The sequence below is a fragment of the Cynara cardunculus genome (genome assembly GCF_001531365.2).
Source record: "Cynara cardunculus var. scolymus isolate 2C chromosome LG 12, CcrdV1, whole genome shotgun sequence".
Lineage (NCBI taxonomy): Eukaryota > Viridiplantae > Streptophyta > Magnoliopsida > Asterales > Asteraceae > Cynara > Cynara cardunculus.
The window spans coordinates 23,151,930-23,162,572 of record NC_037539.1 but is presented as its reverse complement, the minus strand read 5'-3'; the positions used below and the strand labels follow the sequence as shown (position 1 = coordinate 23,162,572).

At 33.5% G+C, this 10,643-nt stretch overlaps 1 protein-coding gene across 2 annotated transcripts in view; it reads left to right on the top strand.

The window, feature by feature from the left end:
- LOC112523323 overlaps nucleotides 1-9,428 on the top strand; it is a 17,347-nt gene extending 7,919 nt beyond the window's left edge. Inside the window, exons 9-10 of one of the 2 annotated variants that reach the window (XR_003070256.1) lie at nucleotides 5,634-5,710; nucleotides 9,283-9,428. The gene's annotated coding sequence lies outside the window, so the exon portion shown is untranslated. Of the gene's footprint in view, nucleotides 1-5,633; nucleotides 5,767-9,282 lie in introns of those variants that run through there. The other variant, XM_025132876.1, reaches the window with a different exon arrangement.
- The last annotated feature ends 1,215 nt before the right edge of the window (nucleotides 9,429-10,643 follow it).

Here is a 10,643-nt window from a genome sequence, read left to right as displayed (position 1 = left end):
ATTTTTTATATTTAAAGTGAGATGTTTATCATGTATTTGATTATGTTTATCTGCAATTAGTTACACGAATTCAGATATGGAGCTTTAATAAGTTGTACTTACGCACAATTTATTTGCAATCTTGAGTTTTAAGTAATATGCATTAATGAACGGTACTTTACGCATAAAAAGTGGTTTTTAAGAATTTTTATCAAATGTTTTATAATATACTATAGATAATATAGATGTATTACATATTTACATTTAAACTATATTTACTATTGATTGTAGAATTTTATGCCAAAAATACATAAATTGTACCTTAGTTTATCGATTATGTTGGTTTAGTCCCTAAGTTTATTTACTACAAATTTCTCTTTTCTCTTTTATTTTTGTTTTGGTTATAGCCTTTGTTATAACGGTCATTAACTCAACCCCTTTATGTGACTCCATATGGAGAGAGCACTGGAGGGTATTTTCATCATTTTGCATTACTTATTTACTATTTGTTATTGTACAACCTAAGCTAAGCTAACAATGCGTTTCTACAAGTATTTGATTCATTTAAGGAAAAGGTTTAATATTATAAATCCCCCAACCACCCACCATAGAGGAAGATTGTACGGTGGCAATGTGGCCTAGAGGAAGATTGTCGGCAGCATCTTGGATGAGAAGGATTAATTAATTTAGTTTTTTATTTTAAATGTAATTCTAGTGTGCAATAAAAATAATTATAAAGAAAAGGCTAAAAAAATGAAATTAGAGTCAGATGCTTGGCAAGTGTTTTTTTTGAAAGGGCGGTATCCACCCTCTCTTGACAAATTTAATTAAACGGATTAGAAAAAATAATAATATTAAACCTTTATAAATAAATTTTTGACTTTATTAACACGTAACAAAATCAAGATCTATAGAAATTTTATAAAACGAGATAGAATACTTAAGATCGAAATTTCAACCAAACCAATAATCCTACACTGGTTTGAATCTATCCTTCACGATAAATTCAATGGTAGAAAGGAGTAGAAGCAGAGTGTTCACTAAGTGAAAGTAAATTAAATACAATGTTGAAAATAAATACAAAACTGGTTTTTTCTTGAGGTACGTGTTGAAAATGTTGTTTATCCATCCAATCTTTTACAGATTAACAAACATTTTTACAACAACAAGGTGAATAGATCTGCAATGATAAACATATACACGCAGCGAAGAACAATAAGAGATCTTAAAAGGGGACCACGAGAAAGATCCAGTCGATCTTTTATGGTTCAAAACACATTCAGTCATATCCCAAAGGGAAATAGAAGACATGATCAAACAATACAACAAATCCTTCAAAGAAGAAAAGGATTAAACAGATCCTAATTTTTTTTCAAAACCAGATCTTGAGTTTGGAGATCCTTTATACTTGCATCCGAGTGACACTAGTGGAGCTTCCATTTTATCTTTTAAGCAAAGCGGAACTGAAAACTATAAGGTTTGGTCTTGTGCAATGACTCTAGTGTTAGAAACAAAAAATAAGGTTGGCTTCATTGATGGTACCTGTCCTCGACCTATAGATGACCCTGTCCTAGAACGACAGTGGGACCGATGTAATTTTGTGGTTCTTTCATGGATCCTCAGCTCTATGACTGAGGATCTGTTTTTAGGGAAGGTCTTTTCTAAAATCGCCTCTCAAGTCTGGAAGGAATTAAAAGAAACATATGACAAAGTGGACGGGTCGGTGACTTTTAATCTCTATCAATGAATAAATTCTCAAAGCCAAAATAACATGATTGTTTCCGAGTACTATCATAAGCTCAATTCTTTTTGGAAACAATTTGATGTGCTAGTCAAACTTCCTTCTTGCACATGCAAGGCATCTCACGATTTTTTACAACACAGTCATTTGATAAAACTTATGCAGTTCCTTATGGGTTTAAATGATATATATCAACCAAGAAGAAGTAATATTTTGACTAGAGATCCTCTCCCATCTGTTAAAACCACTTTTTCTCTCGTTTCGAGAGAGGAATCTCATAGAGGAGCAAGTCCAAACAAAATTGTTCTAAATCACAAAATTATGTTTTTTTAAGCAAAACTTTTGATAACAAAAGGAAAATAGGAAGAAACCCCACAAATTTTGTCTGCAAATATTGTGGTACTATTGGGCACACCATTGATCGTTGTTTCAAACTAATAGGGTTCCCCAAGGATTTTCAAAATCGTGCTAGATTTCCAAATCAAAATCAAAATTTCAGGCCTCAAAATCCCAATTTTAAACCCGCCACTGCCAATACTTCTACTTCTGAGTCTGTTCCTAAGCCTTCATTTGCTTTTTCTGAAGAACAGGTATCGAAAATATTGAGTCTAATTGAACAAAAATCTGCCAATGAGGGAGCCACTGCCAACATGGCAGGTATGTCTCCAAATCTTAAGTTGGCTAGGGATAATAAGGTGTCTATTAAATTTGATGAATCCAAATGCTATGTTCAGGATTATCTTCACAAGAGTCTTACGGGGACTGGTAGTCAGAACAGTGGTCTCTATTTTTTTTATAACAGTAATCCTTCATTCTCTCCTATTAATTGTGATTCTGTTTGTTTTGTGTCCACCCTTTTATGGCATAACCGTCTTGGTCACCCAGCTGATCATGTTCTGTTAGTGCTAAAAGAAAGACTTAATATTAATTGTGAGAGTTGTGGTCCTTGTGAAGTCTGTCATAAGGCGAAACAAACCCGTGAAAAATTTAGTTCCAGCACTCACAAAACCACTTGTCTAGGTGAACTTATTCATCTAGATATGTGGGGTCTTTACCATGTCCAAAGCCGGGAAGGTCATAAATATTTTTTAACCATTGTTGATGATTTTTCTCGGGCTGTGTGGGTTTACTTGTTAAAGGGAAAGCACGAAGTTGGTGAATATATAGAAAACTTTTATAATCTTCTTTTAAATCAATTTGGAAAAATTGTTAAAACATTTAGAAGTGATAACGATACTGAGTTTACCAATCACAAGCTAAGTGATTTTTTTGAAACTAAAGGAATAATTCATCAAACATCTTGTGTTTATACACCCCAACAGAATGGGGTTGTTGAAAGAAAACATAGACATTTACTAAATGTTGCTCGGGCTCTCATGTTTCAGGGTGGAGTCTCGCTTAATATGTGGAATGAATGTGTTTTAACTGCTACATACTTTATAAATAGGATTCCTACATCTGTCTTAAATGGTAAGAGTCCATATGATCTTGTTTATGGCTTCCAGCCTGTTCTTTCTCATCTTAGAAGTTTTGGTTGTCTTTGTTTTACGCATATACCCAATGTTTTGGACAAGTTCTCTTCTAAATCTGAAAAAATGTGTTATGTTGGGTTATGCAAATTCTAAAAAGGGTATAGACTATATAGTCTTGATACCAAAAGAATTATTTTTTCCAAAGATGTTAAGTTCTATGAAAATGTTTTTCCCTTCAAGATGAGTATGAATAGAGATAATAAAGCTGATATTGATGGTCTCAATAATCTTAACTTTTTTGATACTATGACTAGAAGTACTAATGATTTTGATGATTTGGCTCCCAATGATGAGACTTGGAGACCCATTATTAACATTAGCAATGATCAGTCTAGTCTTGGAGACAGTGACCGTAGGGAACTAAGTAGCTCTTCTGGAGCTAACAATGGGCAGCCTCTAGGCAGCTCAATATGTCAAAGTAATCAAGGTCCTAGTCACATTAATGATCTTGATAGAGTTACCAGTTGGTCGCCCTTGGGTAGCCCTGAAACTATTGCCAGTTTCCCAAGTGACGCTGTCTCACATTTTGAAGGTGTCATAAATGATACCAATGTTGCTTTTTTGGGTAGTATCTCTGAGGGAATTCAGCCCCAAACTCAATCCATTAGGAGATCTTCTAGGCCTTCCAATTTTCCGCACAAATTTGATGATTTTATTGTTGAAGGAAGAGTGAAAATGGTATAGAAAGAATGGTAAACTATTCCTGCTTGTCTTCTAAAAATTTGTGTTCTGTTTCTAGTTTAAATAAATCTGTGGAACCTAAAACTTTTAAGGAGAACTGTAGTGATCAAAATTGGGTTAAGGCTATGAATGATGAGATGGAGGCCCTATATAGGAATGGAACCTGGTTCGTTACCGAATTACCTAAAAACAGAAAAGCTATAGGATGTAAGTGGGTCTACAAAATAAAATATAAATCCACCGGAGAAATTGAGCGATATAAGGCTAGATTAGTTGCTAAGGGCTATAGTCAAAGAGAGGGTCTCGACTATGAAGAGACTTTCTCCCCTGTTGTTAAGATGGTCACTATAAGGTGTGTCATTGCCTTAGTTGTTCAGTTTAATTGGCCCTTATATCAGTTGGATGTCAATAATGCTTTTTTGTATGGTGATTTGATTGAGGATGTGTATATGACATTTCCTGAAGGATATTACAATTCAAATGATAAACGTGTTTGCAAATTAGTCAAGTCTTTATATGGTTTAAAACAGGCACCACGTCAGTGCTATGTAAAATTGTCATCCTGCTTAACCGAGAATGGTTTTGTTCAAAGCATTAGTGATTACTCATTGTTCACTAAAAGAATTGACTCTATATTTCTTGTGCTTCTTGTATATGTAGATGATATTATTATCACAGGAAATAGCTTGAATGAAATAAATAAATTTAAAGAATTTCTAAAAGGTAAGTTCTTGATTACAGATTTGGGAAAACTAAAATTCTTTTTGGGAATCGAAATTCTTGATTGTATACATGGAGTATGTATGTCTTAGAGAAAGTATTGTCTAGAATTATTAAATGATTTTGGTTATCTAGGATGTAAACCTATAAGTACTCCTATGGAAATGAATTTAGTTATTTTTTATTCTAGTAATTCTAAAGATTCTTTGTTACATGATTGTTCTGGATAATAAAGGTTAATTGGTAGATTAATCTATCTTTTAGCCACCAGACCTGATATAGCTTTTGCTGTAGATTGTTTGAGTCAGTTTATGCATGCTCCAAAACAGTCATACTTAAATCTTGCTTTAAGAATTCTTAGGTATCTCAAGCTTTCTCCTATAAGGGGAGTCAGTTTTACAAGGTCTGGAAGTTTTTCTTTGAATGCCTTTGTAGATGCAGATTGGGGTGTCTCTCCACAAGAAGGTCTGTAACTGGTTACTGTTTGTTTCTTGGAAACTCTATGGTTTCATGGAAAAGTAAGAAACATAATACTGTTTCTCGTTCATCCACAGAGTCTGAATATAGAGCTATGACATCTGTTTCCTGTGAGATTATTTGGGTATTAAAAATTCTTTCTGATCTTGACATTAAAAATCTTTTTCCATTTAGTTTATTCTATGATAATAAATCCGCTATACAAATTGCAAATAATCCAGTTTTTCATGAGAGAACAAAGCATATTGAAATTGATATACACTTCATTCGTGAAAAAATTAATAGAGGAATTCTAAAAATAGTAAAAATTTATTCTTCGGAGTAGACTGCTGATATTCTCACCAAAGCCCTTAGTGTTAACCACCATAATTACTTGTGCTCAAATCTCAAAATGAGTGACTTGTTCAAGGGTCAAGATTGAGGGCGGGTGTTGAAAATGTTGTTTATCCATCCAATCTTGACTAACTTGAACTGTTGGACTTGTTTTGATAATTGTTTGACAGGTTAGGGTAGATTTTGTAGATTGCTTAAAGAATATGGTGGATACATTGTGATAACTGGATCCTGGTTATCAACTAAGGTAATAAATATGTGATTATTTGTTAAATAATTTTGTGTTAGCATGATAAATTGATATAATTGATTATGCTAGTACGCGAAATGATATGCATAAATAGGTATGCATCAATTATATGGGCATATGTGTTTAATGTAAAATGTATATATATATATATATATATATGTGTGTGTGTGTGTGAGAATATGCTTATATGGAATTAATTATGTGTATGCATGATTATACATGTATGTATGTATGTATGTATGTATGTAAGGCATGTGTAAATTTCTAAATACATGCATGATATATGGGTGCATGGGCTGTTTAGCCGCCTTCCCTGATTGGGAAAGGTATAAAAGAAGTTGAGATCTCCCATTTTACTCTCTGGCCATTTTGTGAAGTTTTGTAAGCGATTTAAAGAGAGTAAGGTTGATCGGATTGTTCAAAATTTGTCTGAATTCAAATTGATTTTAAAAGAGTTTTCATGTCATACCCCGCTAAAGCGGAAACACGAGGTGCAACAGGTAAGTGTTTCATAGCACCAATTAATAGATAACACCATTAAAGTTCATAATCCAAAAGTTTACAAATCCATAACCCAACTACTCTCGATGAAAACAGCATCATTTGTAGAAAGAGGTTTCTAAAACGCGTGAACAGGTGTTATCGCAAAAATGCATCCATGACGACAGTTCTTACTTAATTTCCTGAAAAGTATGAAACATAAAACTGACGTCAACTACAAAGAGTTGGTGAGTCCACGGGTTTTCATATGCACAAAATATTTACAATGCATAAATCAATTCTTGCAAACTAATACATAAATTTTTGCACATGATAAATGTAAATTTTTTAACGGTGCTTAAAACTTGAGATGCTACTGAGCCTTACCTGACCAATGTGCCCCATTATTTTACGAACTACCATAAAGTGGCCCGCATGCTCACTTAGGTATCACGGTTCGTATCAGTACTACTTCAGCGGAGGCCCGTTCGCACACATGAGTAGACTATTAAACATAGATAGTGTGCACCCGTTTTTGGGTGGGACTGTCAACACAATAACGGCTATCCACAATTACCACGGCCCGGGGACGTGCCCGAGTTAACTAGTAGCGTTTACGGAAGGGGACTTTTTACATTATCACTCAAGTACATCCATTTATCATTTACACCAATGTGCAATAACAGTCAATTTTTCATGACTTCAACAGTTTAAAACAAAACAACATAATTTCCATATCTTCATGCTTTTCCCCCAGTTTAAATAAATGAAAGCAGTAAAAGTGGGGCCGTGAATACTCACCTGTTTGCTAGAGAATAACCAGATCTGGAGGGTGTTGAGGCATTAGACGTCCAGCCTAAACTTTCCTATAATGTCCAAAATTTCATGGTTAGATCACCTATCGGCTCCCGATAAGGATAAAGTCAATTTATATTCTATGTAATGCCAACATGTTTTTATGGATTAAAGTTGATATTTATATAATTTGTTCTTAAAATAGTCCAACACATTTTTACACCTCAAAACAGCCTAGATAGATTGCACCCTGTCAAACTTGTGGTCAAATGGAAGATCTAAACTTAGAGTTTTCCAATGATTCCACTTGGATTGTAAACTTAACTCATAAGCAAAACTTTCAGAAGAAGAATTTCACATTTTTATTGATTTTTGAAAGAGTTATGCCACTTTGAACATACATGCAAGGTTCTGCCCGAAATCATCTTTTTGCACCATAAACTTGTATCAAGAATTTAAGTGCTCAAGACTCAATGTTTTTGAGTGAAACCAAAAACATAAAAAACAACTCAAAAAAGTAAACTCCAGAAGAAAAATCGAATGTTTTGGAAAGATTATCGAAGAGTTATGAGTGTTCAAAGTAAGGTTCACCTACTGTTGGACCTACTGTTTGCACACTTATTTTGTTCTAAGTGTTTGAGAGGTCAAAACTCCACATTTTTGCATGATTCTAGTTAGGAAAGAACCTCAACTCAACGAAATATATTTTTAAAAGAAAAATCATAACATTTGGGCTTTTATTTTGGGAGATATGGACGACACGAGCTTTAGTAAGAATCTGACAGCTCAAAATGTTCCTTTTTATGGTCAAAATCAACATGCAATGTGGTTTTACCCCCTTTTCTTGAGTTCTAAGCCTATAGATCATAGATTATTACCCTTTTTGAAGACATTTTCATGTCTTTGGTGTATAATCTCCCATCTTAGATACTCCGGAATTTGAGTTCAAAAGAAGATGTAAATGTGCAGAAAAGATGAACAACATAGTTTAAAATACTAAAACAATGTATTTAACCCTTTACCTTCGTTGATAGCACTTTGATCCTTTCGATGTTCTTCAAAAAGATTGAAGGTAAATTTTTTTGGTTGAAATGATTTTGGAAAGGAGAAGAAGGATTGCTTTGAGCGGTTCTAGATGGTTTGCATGGGAAATGAGTAAAAAGTGGGTGGAAACCAAAGAGTCACCTTGTTTTATAGGTGGGCTAGGAGTGGGGCCTCATATGGCTAGTAAGCCTAAGCCCACACACTTTAATCATTATATATTATTTTATTATTATTATTATATATATATATATATATATATATATATATATATACTTTACACACAAAGATTCTTTGAAATGTGAGATAAAAAAAAAAGTTAAAAATTGTGATAAAAGAATGAGTATTAGGCCAAATTTCCTAATCTTGTAAAATTTGTGTAAATTGGACTTTTATATTTTAATTTGGGTTTTTAAAATACCAACTTTATTACGCTTGGGGAATTTTTAATGTTTTTGGCATTACATAAGTTAACTTTATCCGCTACCTGTTAAAACATAATCTTCTGAACTAAACATCGAGAATCTAAGTCGGACGAGTTCTAATCTACATGACTTGACCCTAATAAAATATATTTCTAAATATAGAAATCCTACAAAGATGCTAACTTGATGCTCCAAAACTGATGGATGTCACACTTCAAAAGGTGAGTGCTTTGAACCATTTTTAGTTACATATTGAAATTATGTTTTAAAAGTTTTATACCTATTTTTAAGTTTAATCCGATTATTTGTTGAGTAATTTATACATTAAATCGGATGAAGGGTGAGAGATTTAAGATTTAAATCGAACAAGGCTTAAGCGGTTTAGGGCTAAACCGCCTAAAGCATGAGCGATGTAGCCTTAAACCGGATGAGAGTTAAGCGGCTTAGCTTTTAACCGGACAAGGGTCAAGCGGTTTAGACATTAAACTGAACATATCTTAACTGATTTAAATATTGGGCGATTTATGAACTTTGATTATATGTTAAAGTATTTTTAACGGAGAAGTAGAAATACGACTATAAGGTGGCCTGTTTATTTTAAATCGGACATAAAGGTTTAAAGTATGTTATATGAATAGCTGAATGCTTGGCTTGAAAAGTGGAAAGGTACCGGTAATATGTCCTTATTTGTTCATATATTTGTTATATATATGAAAAGTTATTTTATACAAAGTTTTGGTGATTTACACCCTGCAATAACATAAATAGGGTAACTCACTAGACCTTTCGGTCTAACCCTCGTTTTGTGATTTTAAATATGTATTGCAGGAAATGCTGAAGGTAAGGGGAAAGGGAAAATGTGATAATTTCCCTATATGTTTACCTGCATGAGGATTGGATGATGATATGTATAGTTTTGATAGATGAACTTTGATTAGTACAAGAATTTGTATTTTGAATTTTGGGACCATGTACTTCATACTGGTAAATTGTTGTATTTAGGGACCTGAATGATGTATAAACATGTATTTCCTGTATGAAATATGTGTTACATGCAATGTATGGTACGGGGTGTTACATACATGTGAAGGGGGCGCGCCTCACATTTATCAAAACTATAAGGGTAGCGGAGCTGGTCCTGTTAACTTCAAGGGCTATTTGTGTCAAATCTGAAACATATATAAATGACCCTTCATCATCTCACCGCATTGTCTCATTTTTCAACTTTCAAAGCTTAGAATTAGCTCTATTCTGTCTCTCTAAAGATTCTTCTAAATTCTCTTTAGATTTACGTTATTTTAGATCTTCTTTAGTTGCTATTTAAAATTTCTTTGTTGTTTTATGTTTTAGATCTAACTTTTGTTTTGTTTTTGTATTGTAATATGTGGTTATAATCTTGTTGATTCAATAAAGTAAATCTTTGGTTGCTATATTAACCATTTTAACAGTACGTAATGGTAGAAGACTGCACGGTACGAAACCTATGCTTAAAGGTTTTATACGACTACTCTTTTGACGCTGTGAGTCTGCAAGTCACAAAGCCCTAGGATTTGACGCAGTACACGTTTTCATTTTTCCAAGAACGATCAAAAACCGAATATTAAAGGAAGATGGATGCAGAAATTCGGTAGAGAGAAAGAACGGTTAGGAGCGGAAAATCGAGAGAGAGGAAATCGATTTCTCAAGTGATGCTTTAGGGATGGTTTCTACCCAGTATTTATACTGGTAAAATCTTGAGGATAAACGTTATCGTCCCCCAAAAAATTGGAGGATCGAGTTTAGTTGGAGGATTATCCTCTAACAATGTTTATCTCCAAACTTGGTCAAATTTTCCGAAAACAATGTTTATCTCCAAACTTGATCAAATTATCCAAAACAATGTTTATCTCCAAACTTGATCAAATTATCTAAAAACAATGTTTATCTCCAAACTTGGTCAAAATCTGATTTCCCATCTCTCTCGATGACATACCAAAAAGATACTCTCTAAAATTTCTTTATCTACCAATGTGTGATGGAGGAAAACTTCCAACCTCACATATAATGTCCAACAATCCCCACCAGGTTGGAAAGTTTTATGATATTCACATTAGACAATGTCACAGTGGTATCACTAAGATTAAACCCTGTTTTATGCAAGTATGCAAGGAGAGATAAATTCATTGATATCCTTAGGATTTAAACCTTGA